The sequence below is a fragment of the Nicotiana tabacum genome, chromosome 14 (genome assembly GCF_000715075.1).
Source record: "Nicotiana tabacum cultivar K326 chromosome 14, ASM71507v2, whole genome shotgun sequence".
NCBI classification, from domain to species: Eukaryota; Viridiplantae; Streptophyta; class Magnoliopsida; order Solanales; family Solanaceae; genus Nicotiana; species Nicotiana tabacum.
In genome coordinates this window covers 62,600,798-62,614,331 of record NC_134093.1, presented here as the reverse complement: position 1 = coordinate 62,614,331, position 13,534 = coordinate 62,600,798, and positions in this window count along the sequence as shown.

Below are 13,534 nucleotides of genomic sequence, written 5' to 3'. Positions count from 1 at the left end.
TAGGATAACCAGCGAGAGAGTAACCTGGAGTTGGGTAGCAGACCTTGGTAATAATAAATTAAAGTAAGTATTATGGTATAGTATGACCTACCTAGATGCAGTAAAGACATAAGGATAGATAACCGAGGCTATGAAACAGAATATAGCAATAGTTGTAAGTTTGAGAAAGTACCAAGCGAAGAACTTCAGTATACCTATAGATGCCCAGAGGAACAGCTTGTCATAGTTCTGTATTTGTTCACAAAGTAAGGCCTAAAGATTGGCTAGAAGGTGGAGGAAAAAGAAGAGAAGAGTCACGTAGGCGCGCGTACAAAGGCAGAGTCGTACAGGATACATGACATAAGGTAGCAACAGTTACGAGATTGGAAGAACTCCGACCACAGGTCTTGGTGTGAGAAAGAGGCCTAAAGGGGGGAATGCCCTGGCCTTCAGATTTGTTCACATAACAGTTTCCTTAACGAAAATGACAGTATTAAAGTATTCATAAGAGCTATAGGTTATGAGACTGATAAGCACATCAGTCAACATTTGAGGACGAATGTTCCAAAGGGGAAAATAATGTTACACCCCATATTTTCGTACGTAAGGGTACGTCGAAAGTCAATTGATGCAAGCTTAGAAATGATATCATCTTTGAAAATACATAAAGTAAGTTAATCATGTTACCGTAGAGGTTGCAAATATTTAAGATCATGAATAACAATTACCAAGAGGGCTGGAAGGCATAGAAGCTAAACTAATTGAAGAAAATAAGCTTCGTCGAAAGACAACAAGTTGGGAATGTTATAACATGTACTTTTGGAGTGAGACTAGGGTGCTTAACATGATAAGGAGGTTATGTGTTGAGTTATTTTAGTTATATTATAGCCGTGTGTTATGTTTTGAATTCAAACGAGTTGTGGAACAAAAGTTGGCAAAGGTCATCACAACTTATATTCATAAATGTGCTGAAAATTAGATCAAATGTAGCAGATCTTTTCTCACAATATAATAAGAATTACGGGTGATGCACCTATAAAATTAAAAATATACGAGTCTAGTTTCTAACTCATTAAATTATTTGTAGATACGATATCAGAGTAGGGATATATTTCCATCTTCGCAAGACTGCACAGATTAATATATGAAGAATAGGTGTGTCACCTACTTGTTTAAATGAAGGGACCAAATAAATCCCCAAAATGGGGCGGCCAATGGGCCTTTATGGGCTGAATTAAACCATTTCGTTCACTCATATTTCAGACTTAGCACATCAGATTGAAACTCCGCAACTCCTCCCCAAAAAATTCCACACAAATCGTAGGTGATTTCGGGTGATACGAAGTAATTCTAGTGCCGAAAAATCCGGACAGCTTGCTAATTTCCCTTTCTCCTTCTTGTAGAAGAGTTAGGGGACTGATTTTGGATGAAGAGGGACTAGTTTTCATGGGTTCTACTTATTCTAAGGTAAGTTTTGTTACACCCCATGTTTTCATACATGAAAGTTTGCCATAAGTAAATTGATGGAAGCTCGGAGATGAGATGTTACATCCCGCATTTTTGTATGTTAAAGTTTCGTCGTAAGTTAATCGACGTAAGTTCGGGAATGAGATTATTTTGAGATTATAAGCATTATGCTACTTCGAACAAGTGATGATTAAATTCGTGAAGGTGAGAGGGTAAGCAAATGGAAGAAAATAAATTTCGTCGAAGTTTGTCATTTTGAGATAAAATAAGGTCCAAGCTACAATACCCCGTATTTATGGACTAGTGTCATACAAGGTACCACATGACCATGATAGAAAGATGTATAAGGTGTGTTAAAAGTAAGTAGTATTTTAAGTAATTTGAGATAATTTTTAATTATGTGGGTAATTGGTTAATTATTAGATTAGTGAGAGATTAGTAAGTTAATCAAGAGATTAGTGGTTAATTAATGATAATCTTGGATAAGTTAAAGAGCCCAAAACGTGGCAGCCCATGAAAGCCAAAGAAATGACTCTTGAATCACATAGCAACATGGCACATTTAAAAGACTAAGTGGCTAAGTCATCAAATTAGTGGGGCCCACACCCACTAATACAAAAGGGCTTCTTTAATACACAAAATAAGAGATGCTCACATTTTCATCTCCAAGTAATGATCTTCAGCAAGAAAATTTCATCCAAGAACCTATATGAGTAACGTGAGTTAATTCAGCAAAGAATTCATACGAGGCATCTTAATATTCTAGCAACGTGAGAATTTACAATTCTAAGGGAGTACGGATCAATCTTTCTCAAGAATATTATACGAATTTTTTCCTACTTTGATCTTGCAGTCACGTGTTTTGTCGCGATTGTCGGGTGTTGGAAGGATTGTCAAGAGAACCGGCTCAGGTATGTTAAGGCTATCCCTTCTTTCTTTTGGCATGATCATTATGATACAAACGAAACGAGAAAACGCACAACTTTCATAAATGACTCTATTCATAGAAGTACTAGGGGTGTCTATATTCTTGATTCCCCATGTGAATTATTATTATATCTTCTGTTCATGGGTCTCAGAAAAATACGTAGTTGATAAAGTTTATCCGAAAGGCATATTGATCTTATGACATTCTGAGAAATTTTATTAACGAAATTCTTATGTATTTTATGCATTTATATATGTACATTGACCCATAACCAGATGGTATTATATATGCATATATTATATATATATGGGATATGGGAAAAGGTTATGGCGTTATATACGCACCACCACCTGATCAGCTGGTATACGTTAGTAATTTGCCCACAATGGCCGAGAGAATATGATGGGATGCCCTTAGAGGCTTGATGATGTTATGAACGCATATACCTATGCATGATATGACATTTATACACATATGCATGGCATTATAATATTAATGATTCACAGAATTGTTCAGACTTACATGTTGAGTCTTTTACTCCATGTTTCTCTCATGTCTATTATTTACTGATTTTCATTCCGTACATACTCTGTACATTATTTGTACTGACTTCCCTTTTCCCTAGTGACACTGCGTTTCATGCCCGCAGGTCCCGATAGACAGGTCGAGAGTCCTCCAAGTAGGCTATCAGCTCAGCGGAAGGTGTTGGTGCGCTCCATTTGCTCCGGAGTTGCAATTTGATCAGTATGATTAAGATATATATTGATTGGTATGACGGGGCTCTGTCCCGACCTTTATGACAATTATGTATTCTTAGAGGCTTGTAGATAGATGTCATGTATATGAAAGGTTCTATGGCCTTGTCGGTCTATGTTCAGTGTACGAGTGATCATTATGGCCTTATAGGCCCGTATGTCAAATGTATAAGTTTTTATATCAGATTTGGTCATCTTATATTGAGTATTCCTTTATATTTATTTTTGTTAGTCCATGACGGCCCGTTTGGCCTATTTGCCAATGACAGTACGATAAGAATGATATGTAACGTTGGTACTCGTTGAGTAAGGCACTGAGTGCCCGTCGCGGCCCATCGGTTTGGGTCATGATAAAAGTGATATCAGAGTAGTTCTGTTCTAGGGAGTCTACAAGCCGTGTCAAGTAGAGTCTTGTTTATGGGTGTGTTGTGCACCACACTTATAAGCAGGAGGCTACATGGTATTTAGGACTGTCATTCTTTCTTCTTATTCTAGATCGTGTGGTAGAGCTCAGTTGTAAGAACTCAATTTCCTAAACTCTATCTTATTCATAATACGATGATGCCTACATCTAGAAAGACGGTTGGTAAGGGATTCAATACGGCTGTGGAAGAGTTGAGTCAGAGGAACTCGATTTTGCATCATGCTTATGATGAGTAAAGATAAGGTCTCCAGCAGATCATATATGTACTAAGACGTGTAAGCTTCTTGATAAGGAGCCTTAAGACAAGAATATCTATCCACCCCTATGGTAAAAGACAACGAGAGAAACAGAAGATAGATACAAATTTCAACAAGTAAAAGAAGCAGGATGAAAAAGGGTACGAGGTACCCAGATAATGAAGATTATCAATATTTACAATTCAGGCAAAGGAATATAAGCCTTTTGAGTTACCTTTAACAATAACAGAGGTATGTACAATTGGCCACACCCATCTCATTTATGCCCTATGGGGGCTAACAGAAGTAGTGTAAGAGAAGGCATAATATCAGGATCTATCTGGGGTTAGGGTAACCCAAAAATGATGGATGGATTGTTAGCGTTAGCTGACATTTCCGAAGGATATTACAAATGTGCTAATAGATCTCCTTGTGAGACACCTAGATGGCGCACTCTAAAATAGTACAGCTAGATATGAGTACTACAAAGATAGACACTGGAAGCCTGGAAGGGATAAATATTACCTTAGTGTGGCTTCCATCCCTAGTAGAGAAAGAATGTTAGGCAACCCGAAGAGCCAGTAGATGGATCAAGAGGAGCTAAAAGCAAAAGAATGTCTTGTTCAAGTTTTCAGAATAAAGTGATAGACATAAATGTTAGCGGAAAATAAGAAGAGAGTTAATAAAGAATTATGAGTAAGATGTGATACATGGATGACAACGGTAGATCAAAAAGATGACAGTATTACAGAGTCTATAGTCAAGTAAAGGAAAAGACGAGAGGTGACAGGCCTTGAGACTACAAAAGAGTATAGGCCATAAAGTCATACCCTCATTTCGAGAAATAAGTTCATGACTCTAACGTGATTACCAAAAGGAAAAGTTAGATCCCAGAGTAAGAGAAATCAGTATGGGCTGGTGAGGAAGATAAACTAAACATGAATTAGGGACTGAGTGATTTGATAATAGTCGGCATCATGAGAATTTCAGAGATTGCGTCCCGGCAATAATAGAATGGATGACAGAAGAATACCATTAATAGGTCATTTAGGAGGACGTTCCCTAAAGCAAGCTAGGTGAGCAAAGTTAAGCTTAAGGGACTGTATGTGCCAGTTACACTAAGTGTCACCCTCGCGAGTAAGGAATTTTGTTATCCTTGGTATAGAAGGATTACCGCGAGGCGAGTAAGGATCATCGATGATGTGGAAAGACACCAAAGATGAAGAGGTAAAACATGTATACGTAGATCATCGTAGCACTAAATCTTTGTACTCCCCTAAAGGGGGGAATATGAAGTGATGTGGCATTAAGTTAGAATTAAGTGGTTCTAGTAACTATGGAATAGTAAAGGAAAAATGCGATAAAAATGAGAAAGGGATGAGATTGCACTTATTCAAATCCTACAGATATGCTACAATTCCAGAATATTATGCAAACACGACGTCAGGGAGAGGAAGTAAGGGTTCCTGCACGAGATGTTATTAATAAATAAGGAGCCAATGCGAGACGTAAGTTAAGACAAAGGAAATAACCCAATAAAGATTACGCGAAGTATAGATATAAGAATGGACCAACGAGCAGTTAGTAGTTGATTCAAGAAGAGTCTAGTTATGGCTAGATAGGAGGATACAGATAACTCAACAGATCATGCAAGATAAACGTAGTGAATCCCAACATAGGGAATTCAGTCTTGCAGATATGACATCGTGACCCTTGAGAAATATTCAGATAGGAGTTGGGGTAGTTAAAGGTACCGTATGAGTATTACGGAAATAAAAGAGAATGCCACTGGGAAGACAACCAAAATATCAGTTCAGATGCAAACCCTACAAGCACAAGTGCGTGGGAATAAGTAACTACGGATAATTATAGGCAAGGAAGAACACCAAAAATTCTGTCAAGTATACGATGTAATAAGCTCGCAGCTTTACAAGAGTTAAAAGGTCTTCCCTAAGTACTACAACGAAAAACTAGCTAAGGAAATAAGGAAGAAGGCGTCAAGCTAAGCACAGTCACCTAAAGAGGAAATGGTCGTGTAAAACCAGTCTCACTACAACATTGTATGCACTCCATGAGAAAGTGGCACCTACCATGGCTAAGGAACGGGGAAAAAAATCAAAAGTAATATTCGAGATCATATGAGTTGCACGAAAATTTTGGCATGCGTGGGAACTAAGATAAGCTAAGTATGCATGCAACAAGTGTCAAAATGACCAAGAAAAGTAATTGCTTATATTTAAAGAAAGTTGAGAAGGAACGAAATTATTCGATCAGTGATCCAGAGTGAGTTACGTTATGACTGCACTTACGATTTCAGAGTATTATCCATGCAGCATATATGTTGACAATCATATAGTCGTAGAAGACTCCGGTATAAGTTAAAAGAAAGAATTGAGCCCAGGTCATAGCCAAAGGATTGAATTGTTAGAAGATTGTATCATGATATTCCATAGCATCCATGAAGGGCTAAAGTAATAACTGATACCAAGAGCCATAGATCGGAAGATAGCTTAAGCCTACATAAAGGCTGATCAGAAGGAACAGGAAACTAAAGAGTTACATCAACGAAGTAAATCAGGAGTTTGATTATTGGACCCAAAAAATTTTAGACATCATGATTGAGAACATAGCAGAATCACTCTTAATATCAGAGGTATAAGAGAGATAGTAAAACAACTATATTTTATAATGCCTCTACGAAAAATCCAGTTAGAAGAGTACCATCCTCATAAGAAGTCAGTATGAAGCTCCCACCGGATTGTGTGTGTACCAGAGGTGCAAGTATTATAATAGAGCTTCAAGTTGTGGATGTGAATTATACCTATGTGGAAGGGAGGTCATGAAAGAGATAGAAGATGTGATGCGAGATTTTAAGGTAAGTAAGGTAAAGGTGAACAACGTACGAGATACTCAAATGCAGAAGGTTGTGAATAATCCATACTTCAGATAGAGGGCTAGAAGCGTTAAGATTCAGTATCCAGGAATGATAGCGGTGTCACTAGTGGCATATCTTCCAGCCTATGTTTCTAGGTACTAAGAGGCCTAGTTAAGAGAGTAAAGAAGAGTTTGAGATGATGTGATGTCTCACTTGATGTTTCAGAATAACATAAGGAAATCTGTGGTGTAAGCAAGTTGAAGGAAGGTCACGAGCTGAAGCATAGTAGAGCGACAAAGTTTTAGGAAGACAGGAGTAAGGATGAGAAAATGCGAGTGAGAAGGTGACCAGAATGGATAAATCCTCGGGATTAAGCTCATGAAAATAAGAGAGTTGATGGTTTCTCTAAGTTATAGTAAGCTCAATATAACCTGAGTGAACTCAAAGGAGTCTAAGACTAGTAGCATTTAGAAAAGATGGAATGCTGCCCTGGTAGTAGAATAAGGGTGTAATTGTGATAGATAAAGGATGATGTTTGGGCCTTCGATTGAGTAATGATTTGAAGAAAAAAAGGTATTTTCACAGACGGCACAGGATTAAAATACCTACGTAAGGTGAATCACATTGGGATGGTATAAAATACGGTTATAGAAGTATGGTATGGCCTCAGGTGGATCAGGAAAATCACTTCAAATGTTCCTCGATGCAACGTAAGCCCTAGTGGCAAGGTATTACGTAAGAAGTTTCAAGTTATCAGTGGTATATTGTAGATCAATATTGAGGTGAATCAACAATAGATGGGTAAAAGTTACAAAGTATAAGATGAGATTAGACCATCATTCTTAAGATGAACAGTAATGAAGAAGCATTAAAGGATTTAGATTTATGCATATAGGATAAGCAACGAGAGTAACCTGGAGTTGGTAGCAGACCTCAGTAACGATAAATCAAAATAAGAGTCATGGCAGTAAAGTCATACAGATGGATAAATGGATCTATGAAATAAGGTATAACAATATTCGTAAGATCAACAAAGTACTTAGCGAAGAACTTTAGTATACCCATAGATGCCCAGAGGGACATCTTATCAAGCTTTGTATATGTTTACAAAGTGAGGCCTAGAGATTGGCTAAAAGCCGGAGGAAAAAGGAGAGAAGAGTCGCATAGGCACACTTACAAGGTCAGAGTCGTACATGCTGCATGACAGAAGGTAGCAACAGTTACGAGATTGGAAGGATTCCGACCACAAGTCATGGTGTATGAAAGAGTCATAAAAGGGGGAATGCCCTGGCCTTTGGATTTATTCATAGAACAGTTGCCTATATGGCAAGGAGAGTACTAAAGTATTCGCAAGAGCTATAGGTTATGATAATGATAATTGCATCAGTCAACATTCGAGGACGAATGTTCCAAAGGGAGAAATGATATTACACCCCATGTTTTCGTACGTGAAAGTACGCCATAAGTAAATTGATGGAAGCTCGGAGATGAGATGTTACATCCCGCATTTTCGTATGTTAAAGTTTCGTCGTAAGTTAATCGACGTAAGTTCGGAAATGGGATTATTTTGAGATTATAAGCATTATGCTACTTCAAACAAGTGATGAGTAAATTTGTAAGGTTAGAGGGTAAGCAAATCGAAGAAAATGAATTTCGTCAAAGTTTGTCATTTTGAGATAAAATACGGTCCAAGCTACAATACTCCGTATTTATGGACTACTGTCATACAAGGTACCACATGACCATGATAGCAAGATATATAAGGTGTGCTAAAAGTAAATAGTATTTTAAGTAATTTGAGATAATTCTTAATTATGTGGGTAATTGGTTAATTATTGGATTAGTGAGAGATTAATAAGTTAATCAAGAGATTAGTGGTTAATTAATGATAATCTTGGATAAGTTAAAGAGCCCAAAACGTGGCAGCCCATGAAAGCCAAAGAAATGACTCTTGAATCACATAGCAACATGGCACATTTAAAAGACTAAGTGGCTAAGTCATCAAATTAGTGGGGCCCACACCCACTAATACAAAAGGGCTTCTTTAATACACAAAATAAGAGATGCTCACATTTTCATCTCCAAGTAATGATCTTCAGCAAGAAAATTTCATCCAAGAACCTATATGAGTAACGTGTGTTAATTCAGTAGAGAATTCATACGAGGCATCTTAATATTATAGCAACGTGAGAATTTGCAATTCTAAGGGAGTACGGTGCAATCTTTCTCAAGAATATTATACGGATTTTTTCCTACTCCGATCTTGCAATCACGTATTTTGTCACGATTATCGGGTGTTGGAAAGATTGTCAAGAGAACCGGCTCAGGTATGTTAAGTCTATCCCTTCTTACTTTTGGCATGATCAATACGATACAAATGAAACGAGTAAACACACAACTTTCATAAATGACTCAATTCATAGAAGTACTAGGGGTGACTATGTTCTTAATTCCCCATGTGAATTATTATTATATCTTATGTTCATGGGTCTCAGAAAAATACGTAGTTGATAAAGTTTATCCGAAAGGCATATTGATCTTATGACATTCCGAGAAATCTTATTAACGAAATTCTTATGCATTTTATGCATTTATATATGTACATTGACCCATGACCAGATGGTGTTATATACGCATATATTATATGTATATGGGATATGGGAAAAGGTTATGGCGTTATATATGCACCACTACCTGATCAGCTGGTATACGTTGATAATTTGCCCACAGTGGCTGAGATGATATGATGGGATGCCCTCAGAGGCTTGATGATGTTATGAACGCATATACCTATGCATGGTATGACATTTATATGCATATGCATGACATTATAATATTAAATGATTCACAGAGCTATTAAGACTTACATGTTGAGTCTTTTACTCCATGTTTCTATCATGTCTATTATTTACTGATTTTCATTCCTTACATACTCGATACATTATTTGTACTGACGTCCCTTTTGCATGGGGACGCTGCGTTTTATGCCCGCAAGTCCCGATAGACAGGTCGAGAGTCCTCCAAGTAGGCTATCAGCTCAGCGGAAGGTGTTGGTGCGCTCCATTTGCTCTGGAGTTGCAATTTGGTCAGTATGATTAAGATATGTATTGATTGGTATGGCGGGGCTCTGTCCCGATCTTTATGACAATTATGTATTCTTAGAGGCTTGTAGACAGATGTTATGTATATGAAAGGTTGTATGGCCTTGTCGGCCTATGTTCAGGGTACGAGTGCTCATTGTGGCCTTATAGGCCCGTATGTCAAATGTATAAGTTTTTATATCAGATTGTTCGTCTTATATTGAGTATTCCCTTATGTTTATTTTGGTTAGCCCATGGCGGCCCGTTTGGCCCATTTGCCAATAACAGTACGGTAAGAAGGATATGTAACGTTGGTACTCGGTTGAGTAAGGTATCGGGTGCCCGTCGCTGCCCATCGGTTTGGGCCGTGACAAATTTATGCTTCTCTTTCCCTTATCTAAGCTTCTACAAGTTGTAGCTCGATCGTAAAGACTAGAACTTGTGAGTTTGGAAAGAGTAGTATATTGTTTGTTGTGGCATCACTATTGGCTAGTTGTGAACTTAATTTTTAGTTGAATTCATGGCGGTTTTATATGAGAAGACGCTTAATTATGTATTGTTGGTTGTGTTTCTCGATTTGAAAGAAAAGACAAGTCGAAAACGTGTTCTAGAAATCTGAAAAATAAGTTTTGAGTTGCTGAACTTGTGAGACTCTTATGGGGTCATTTTAAAGTTCTATTGTGGCTGAAAATTAGTAGGTATAATTAAATATATGGAGGTTAATGTTGTTGATAAATTCTGGAAGGAAGGAGTTTAAAACTATAGTTGTTTAGTCACAAACCGAGTTTGCCACTCGTCGGGATTGTTAAAAAGTTTTGAAAGGCTTATTATAAGTATTATTGATCTTGTTTAGGCTATTATTGCCTGTTATAACTTGTGGAAAGTCATATAAATAGGGGAGGTGTTTTCCGTTTAATCGTAGAATAAAGTGTGTCGTTCAAATGCGATAAGTTATGGCATTCGTATTGTGGCGATAGTGTTGTTCATTGCTTGTAGACAAAGGAGCTGCAGTTAAGTTAGATTGAGGATTGGACTGGATATTATGAGGTATGTAAGGTCTTATTTTCTTTTATTTGGCACGATTCCATAAGTTACGTTGCCCTTATAAGGAATTCAAGGGGAGAGTCTTTGTATATGTACTATTCCGACAATTAAGGTCCGTTCACGAGTCTAAATATAGTCATACGAATGTTGAAAGGGATTGTGTTAGTCGCCTTCTCATGTATTCTTAAGGAGTAAATAGAGCCTTCCAAAAGGTCCTTGTCTTCTATATGTAACAAGACGTCTAGACATGAATTAAAAATTATGTACGAATGGTCTAACAAATCAGAAGCAATATAGTGTCTGTATATTGAGGGATAGTTATACATGAATAGTTCAACAAGTAGCACAATGTATAGTTTACTGAATGATAAGAATGATTCGACCTAAGGAATGCCACGACTAACAATACTTGCACGTTTGTGTTCACAAAACTGATAAAGATCCATGAAGATAGTTACGTTGCTCATAAGTTAAGAAAGGTTGATTATATATGAGGGTGATTTTAAGAGACGATATACGCTATCTATGGGATTGCAAACTACAGAATATGATAAGTTTAGCAATAAGAATGTAGTTAATAGAGCGTAACTCTTGCAACTCTTGTTATGTATTGATGAATGGATATGTATATGTATAACGAGTATCCCCACAAGCTAAGCATATTACATAGCTATAAGTAGAAAGAATCATGTAATCACTAGAAATGAGTCGTGAAGTGAAATAAGGATAAAAATGCGATTCCGAAATAGTTACAGCATTCTTTACGGCTAAATAATATAGAATACGAAGGATAACATAACAAGCGGCTAATGAATAAGAATTGGTTACTTTAATGAGTTACTCATGAACTTATATGTTTATGAATACGAGTTTATCTATTGATGATTGAATGATGTCTGCATGAGTAATATGAAATGAGTATGTATAAGACATGGTTCCTGCGGACGGTCTATGAACGCGTAGGTGTACAGTGAAGCCCTACGGACGGTCTATGAACGCATAGGTGCATAATGAAGGTTGGTTATGGACGGTCTCAGCAGCACAGTTAGCCTATAAGGAACTATAAGAATTTCACCTAAAACTCGGGATTTTGTGGTACAGAGGTAGGCTAATGTATTTGAGCGTTGTATAGTGCGTTGGGGAGTTGAAGAAAATTATTGTAGAACAGGGCATTTCTGTGGTCCATTATGCGGCCGCAAAACTGATTTGCAGACTGCAGATCCACCGCAGAGTGAAGCAGAGAAATGGGCAAATTTTAGAAGTTATTTTGCGGTCAATTATGCGATCGCATATTTGTTTGCGGACTACAGACCTGTCGCATACATGTACAGAAGTGCCCAGTTCTAGAGGACCATTGTGCGTTCTATTTTGCAGACCGTATAAGTGTTATGCGTTCGCATATGCGACCGTAGATCTGCATCGGGGCTTTATTTTTCTAATTTTATAACCTAACCACATTTTGTTTTATTTATCCATAAGGGCCATTTTTTAGGGGTTATCTGGTACTTTAGAGAGAGGAGAGAGGTACTTTAGAGAGAGAAAAGGGAGGATTCAAGGATTTCACTACTCAACTTGGATTAAGCCTTGGAATTTCATCAAAAAGAACTTGCTAGGGATTCTAAAAGGTAATAATTTCTTCCCCCAATTCTCCAATTTCGAATTCTGGGTTGGTTATGGGTGATGAAAGTAGACATATCACATGCATGAGCTAATAGGGATTGTGGGGAAGTTGTCAGACAACCTTGGGTGGTTTTGTTGTTGAATTGGTTGAGGCAAATTTGGGTTGTCATTGTAGCAGATCTTGCCATACAAATTCCTCTAATCGTGTCACGACCCGAAATTTCCACCTTTGGGATCGTGATGACGCCTAACATTTCACTTACTAGGCAAACCAACATTAGAGAACCGTTAAGTCAATTATTATTCAATTCAATAGACATAGTCAATTAAACCAAAATGAAATAAAACTGAGTGCGGAATAACATAAAGCCCATAATATCTGAGACAATTCAGATCTGGAGTCACAACACACGAGCTTCTAAGATTTTCTACAAACAGAGTATGAAAGAAATACAATCGTTCTGAATGAAAAGATACAGTAAAAATAGGGGAGATAGAATAGGACTCCAAGGTCTGCGGACGCTAGCAGATCTACCTTGAGTCTCCAATAAGCATGTCCAAGCTGCTAAGCCTCACGATCAGCTAGGGCTGGTACCAAAATCTACACAAGAAGTGCAGAGTGTAGTATGAGTACAACCGACCCCATGTACTCGTAAGTGTTGAGCCTAACCTCGATGAAGTAGTGATGAGGCTATGACAAGACACACACATAATAAAACAGTGCAGATAACAGTATATGTACAAGAAAATAACAATAACAGCTAACCATGTACTATTGGTAGGGGGCATGCTAAAGGGGCACAAGATATAAGAGATACAACGGAAATGATAACCAGAATAGTCAACATGCTTTTAACCAGTGAAAATAACTAAACACAATGAAGAAAATTGCACGGCATCACCCTTCGTGCTTTTACTCTCAACCTCATAATATAAATCATTAGATACGGCACGACATCACCCATCGTGCATTAGCTCTCATAACATGGCACAGCATCGCCCTTCGTGCATTAACACTCATAATATGGCATGGCATCACCCTTCGTGCATTAACACTCATAATATGGCACGACATCACCCTTCGTGCATTAACACTCTCCCTTACCACATAACAATGAACAAGTAA